This window comes from Erigeron canadensis, chromosome 4, assembly GCF_010389155.1.
Source record: "Erigeron canadensis isolate Cc75 chromosome 4, C_canadensis_v1, whole genome shotgun sequence".
NCBI classification, from domain to species: Eukaryota; Viridiplantae; Streptophyta; class Magnoliopsida; order Asterales; family Asteraceae; genus Erigeron; species Erigeron canadensis.
This window is the reverse complement of record NC_057764.1, coordinates 5,747,825-5,754,335: the sequence shown is the minus strand read 5'-3', so window position 1 is coordinate 5,754,335 and position 6,511 is coordinate 5,747,825.

Below are 6,511 nucleotides of genomic sequence, written 5' to 3'. Positions count from 1 at the left end.
ATCAACACCGACACGTTAAGTATAACCTTTCGCCACGAGACGAGCTTTATAGGTGTGTACATTTCCATCCATGTCCGTCTTCTTTTTGAAGATCCACTTACACCCAACAGTTTGAACATTTTGTGGAAGATCAACCAAGCTCCAGAGTTGATTGTCTTTTATGGATTTCATTTCCACCTTCGTAGCTTCAAGCCATTTGACAGATTCCGGATCTGATAATGTAGCTTTGAAATTCGGAAGCTCATCGAGATCTCCAACAACGTCTTCTTCTACCATCAGACATAGTCTTTCGGTAGGATGTCTTGTCCTTTCGGACCTACGAAGTGGAATCGCTTCATTATCATCGACTTGAGGTTCATCACTTTGAACATTCCCCCCCCCCAAGTTGATGATTGCTAGGAGCTTCAGAAGGTGACACATTTTCCTCTTGGGTCTCATCAAGTTCTACAACCCTCCCACTGTTCTCTTGAACTAATTTCTTTTCGAAGAATTCAACATATCGAGCAACACGAACATTGTTTTTGGCTGGATCATAGAAGTCGTAACCCATCGTTTCCTTAGGGTATCCGACAAAGATACACTTAGTAGTTCTAGGTTCAAGTTTGTCAGGCGTATCACACTTCACAAGTGCCTCACATCCCGAGACTCTTAAGTAAGACAAATTAGGGACATCTCCATGCCATAATTCATATGGCGTCTTGTCAACCTTCTTGGTTGGAACCATACTAAGAATGCGTACAGCAGTCTCTAGAGCATAATCCCAAATGAAAATGGGAGAGTTGTAAGGGTCATCATAGATCTCACCATGTTTAGCAAGGTTCGATTTCTCCGTTCAGACACTCCATTATGCTGAGGAGTGTATGGAGGAGTAAGCTGTTGGACAATTTCACATACATCGATATGTATTAGTCCAAGTAGTTCTTTAGCCCTCTCCAGTTTTATGCGGAAAAGGTATTCTTGTTATTTTGCCAAAAATACAAGACATGCATTTGTCAAATGATTCATCATTTGATTGTAAGATCCCTTCACGTTGAAGTTTTTCAATGCTTTTATTGCTAACGGTAATTCGAAAGACACGCATTTATTAAACGATTCATCATTTGATTTGTAACATATCTTCACATGGAAGTCTTTAAATGCGTTTCTTGACAAAAATTAAACAAAATGACAATGTCAAAGATAGAGTCCAAGTTAACTTGACTCTTTTGCTATTGAATTATCATTTGAATCACATCAACACTTATAATTCAGTTAAGAAGATACTTGAAGAACTGGTTAAACCAACTTGTTTCTTTTTCTTGTTCAACTCAGCTAGATACTTCGGACAATTCCTCTTCCAGTGTCTCACCTTAGCATAGTGATGACAAGCCTTGTCTTTAGTCGTATGCTCCTTTTTTCAAAGAGTCTTTTAAGGTTTTGAGACTAAACACTTTGTTTTCTCTTACCTAAGTTCTTGCCTTTAGCTTCACGGTTGTTTTGCTTTCTAAACCATTTCCCCCTTGATCATAAGAACTTGGGATATCTCATATTTCTTGAAATGTTTTCTTCATACTCAATCAACTTGATATGAAGTTCAACTATGCTATGCAAATTTGTAATTGTCTCTTATGACCATAAGAATCGGCAGAAGATAGTTTTAACCTTTCCATAATTGCTCAAAGTGACTTTTCATCTTGAGTACATGAGCATTTATCGGTTTCCCATACTCGTGTTCAAGTTATGGAGTGACTCAATTAACTCAAGTAATTCAACTCCAACTTGTTTTCCGTACATAGACCTGAGTTATTTGATCATATCACACGGATTTTGCAATCCGAATTGCTTTTTGAAGCTCAGGAGACATGCTTCTAGCATCAAATAAGCAACCTCAATATGTCTATTGTACCGAGTATTTTATGCTTCCAACTGCAAAGCAGTGGCATTCGCATCAGGAATAGTGGTATCCGAATTTCAAATGACACCGGTTTTCTTTTCAACTCTTAGAACAATTCTCTATTGACAAAACAGTAAATTGGTTTCAGAAAGTTTTCTCATTCTAGCATCGACCTGAAAGCCGATTGGTGTATGTTTTGTGAATGATTTGTTGCCTTTTACAAAACAGATTCAAGTTCAATTATCGGTATTTTCGATATTAAATCCTTCAAAAATTAATTACCCAACGTTTACAAGATAAACAATTAATTTCATTAAGGCTAGGATCCAATTGACATGCAACCATTTCATCAGTTGATCTGCTAGAAATGATTGCACTCAAAAGGTAAGTGACGATCAGTAATTGCATTACAAGTGTAATTCCTAGTAAGTATGGGACCTACGTATGACACTTGATTTATCAAGTGATCTATATGTAGTCATGATTTGTCCCATCTTTTGCCATGGGTCAAGATCTCACCGCTTAACTCGCTTTAAGTCATCCAACTAAGAACGTGCAAAATTGTCCACCACTATGTACCAGTGAATGGGTTTTGTCATGCAATTGCCATTTCACCACTGTGTACCAGTGAGTAAAATAACAGCCACATGTGTCCTTGACAAATTGGATGGCAAATGACTTAAGTTTATTGGGTCATTCAATTTGATATGTGATAAAAAAGTTATGTTTTGAAGATTCATGCATATATTCTAAACATAACATTTAATAAAATCATTTTTATAGTCTTAACAACAGAAGAGAGCTCGGTAGCTCCATTTGAACGCCCAAAGAAGCGCAAGGGCAAAGGTTTGCGATAGACGTAATTAAAAACCCGCCCTTTTAGAAGGCTAACGCACTCCGACTTATACCTCTCTTAGAGTTTGTTCAAATGGGTGAGTCGGTGTATTTCAAGGTTGTAAGACTCCAATTTTATTAAAAAAATCTTTATTTCGATATTGCTTAGTCAAGTTTATATTTTCTCAAAACAATTTTGCATACAATTTTCATAAAATAGGCAAAATTAAACTTACTAAAAATACAACTTAACAGTTAAGGTAAGTTATTAAATATACAACTTAACGATTTAAGGTAACTTACTAAATTTACAACTTAACAATTAAGGTAATCAACCTAATTTTGGTCACTATGGTATACGATTTGGCTCCTCTTTCATAAGGAAAGAGACCACATACATCAAGTTTCCTTGATTGCGTAAGCCAAAAATATAATAACAAATTTATCTACCATAATTACAAGATGTTGATCTGGAAAATCCAGCAGCTTGACGACCAATTCTGGCCCTGAAGATGGCCGAACTGGGCTTAGCACAAAACATGAAAGTTGTAGCCCTATGAGTCAAGCATCTACTATAAAAATTTGAATGAGCGTTTCTTGCATCTTCGCCGATTCAAATCGACAGCTCTTGGAAACTTTGTAAAGAGTTTTGGCTATGTACGAAGCTGTCAAGATGTGATAGAGAGCCATTTGAACATAAATACAAGACCATGTTAAAACTCTAGCACGACATTTATTATGAAACAATGGCAGAGGGATAAAGCATGTTAGCGGAAGGGATAATTTCAAAACCTTCCTGAAGACTTCAACAAACAAAGACAATTTCGGAATTGGAAGGGCCCAAGTCTATCTTCACATCCTACACAACAAGGCCCTCCAAGAACTAAGAAACTCCGGGAACAACCTATGATGGTCAGATTATACATGGCAAAAATAAGAAGAAATATGCACAAACAGTTTTATTGTGCATTGATATGGTTTGACAAAGATAAGCGGAAGAGTAAATTTCAATCAAATTTTGGACGACGATTTCACATTAATATGTTACTTAATGCGGATTTCTGCAAAGAAGAACGCAGCTATACTATCTTCAACAACAAAAGCCCGAATCAACCATGCCTCGTCACACAAGCCATATATATCCGTAAAAAACTTTTTCACCAACAGCGGGGCCGAATCTATATACTACAGTATCACCAACCCATCATCAGAACCTTCCAAAGAAAAAGTGACGCAACTATGGAAAACATTGAGTTCACACACGAAGCTCCTTCATCACCAACGAGCATGGTATTCGCATACACTTGGGCGACGTAGAGAAGCATCTTATTTGATCACAGCGAGTTAACAAGCTTAGACCCACTATCAGGGATATAAGTTTGGAAACAAGTACGGGATACATAAATTTTGAAGTAACCTAGGAAGCTCCGGGAGAAATACGGTAGAAGGAACCGCAAGAGTACCACAAGTACCTACGAAAAAAGCCAACAAATGACAAAACATCACACTCGATGGACATGAAAGTCTCATCTGCAGATCATCATCAGTCCTACCATGACATTGAGGTAATTCCCCTAATTATCACAAGGAAAAAGTTGGATATTCAAATGTTATAATGGCCAAAAGACAAAGACGGAACGGATAATACCGGACGGAGGACATCAATGACGGGGAGTTTACTCGGATTTGCTACAAGTTGATATTTTTTGGAGTCTAACACGACAGCCTCTTGCAAGTCTCTCCTATTAGACTGGGGGGCTTGATGATATACCCCTCCGGAGCTCTACCTCGGATTACAGAGCTCACCTCCGTCAGGATTATGGAGCTCACCTCCGTCAGGATTGTGGAACTCACCTCCATCAAAACGAAGCTCACGGAGCTCACCTCCGTCAAAACGGAGGTCACCTCAGGAAAACAGAGTTCACCTTCGTCAGAGTACGGAGCTCATCTCTGTCAGGAACAGAGCTCAGCCGTCAAAACAGAGCTCCGCCAAATATGGAGGAAATCTCTTATTTTCCTCCTCCTAAAGAAAAGGTACGTTTCCTTATCTTAAAGAATATGTACAAATTATGATGAAATTGATACTTTGATAGTATGTATTATAATTGATGCAAATTATATTAATTATAATTGAAGATATACCTTAAATGGCAAGCAAAACCAATATTGTACTTCACGTTGTGTCAATTTATGAAATTAGGGTTGTGTAGTACCCAAACAGTGAACCAAGTTGTGTTAAATTGCGAACTACAATTCCCTCCGTTGTTGTATCCCGAAGAGGCCCAAGTGTCATGAAATTTACTTTTAGTAATGAAGTACTATGGTTAAAAGGCTATCAAAGATATATTCTATCCAAAACAAGAGATCGGAATATGAAATAACTCACAAATTGTGAAATACGATTGATATAAAAATAGGGTATTTAAATATATAACTCTACATTTATTTATACACCATAATTAGTATATAAAAGTATTTGTTAAAAGTGTTTTACTCATGTATTTCTACAAAAGTGCCAACAATTCAAAATTCGTATAAAAATAATATTTAATGTATTTAAATGCAAATACATATCATTTGACTATAAAATAAGTGGACAATCATTTCAATACATAACATATAGTCATAAAATCATAAGTAATTAAATAGTAAGGTTTCATATAAACACTTATAAGTTTGGAGAATTATAAATTCTAAGATCAAAAGTAACGATAGAAGAGCGAACTCCAAATAAGATCTTAAGATAATCGACTATAACTTGGAGTTGTAAATTTGGTGAATATGGAAACTACATGTGGCCATTATAACTAGGCTTTGAGAAGTTCTTGAGAAAATTCACGATAACAACGTCGTGTTTACAAATTGCTACTAATGAATTCAAGACAATATTGGTTGAATTGAAAGCTTGGGATGATGAAGGATTGTGAAAGATATGATTGAACTTGAACAAGTATGAATATTGGAATGATAGAGATTGAGAAAAAGAAGTTTGATTGTGTGGATTAGCAAGTATTAGTGTTTACATAAGGGTGGTATTTATAATAAAAATGTAAGCTAAGTTTAAGCAAATGTGGTGATGGTTAAGGAATGAGTCATGCTAGTTTTTATTAGAGTGGTGATGTGGTGAAAATGTGGTGGAAGTGAAATAGTAAGTGTTCATGTAGCACTAGTTTTACCTAAGTATGTTTTAAGCAAAATATCTTACATATATACATACATAAAATTCGTATATGTATATATATATATAGTTACTAGATATTTTTATGACTTACAACTTGTTATATTAAGATCAAATAGCTAGTAAAGATAGTAGCATGTGATGGTGTAAGACATGGGGTACAAAGTCTTGGTAAAAACTAATTAGTTTCTTTCTTTGTAACCTCTTTACTATTCATTATAATTAATTAGATTTTTCGATTTTTCGAGTTTGTTAGTTTATAAAATAAAAATCATATTATAGTGTTAAAACACTAGTTATTAGGTTTCCCTAAGTCTTAAGTTCATATGAGAAATATACATGCGAAAAATAAATGTTTTACGATTTCTCGTGGATTTTGAACTTTTTATTTTCTATTTGATCATCATCAAGGTGTTATACTTGTTAAGATAGTTCCTTTAGTATATTGATTAGTCACATAATAAATAAGAAAGCTTAATACATACTCATACACTTAATCATGCCCTAACTTAGCTCAAATCGCTCTAATTAGCATAAATGATGCCTAATCACATATAATTTGGTTTAATTAATAGAGTGAAAATTTGATAGTTGTCACACAACTCATATATGGGCTCTTTTTAACT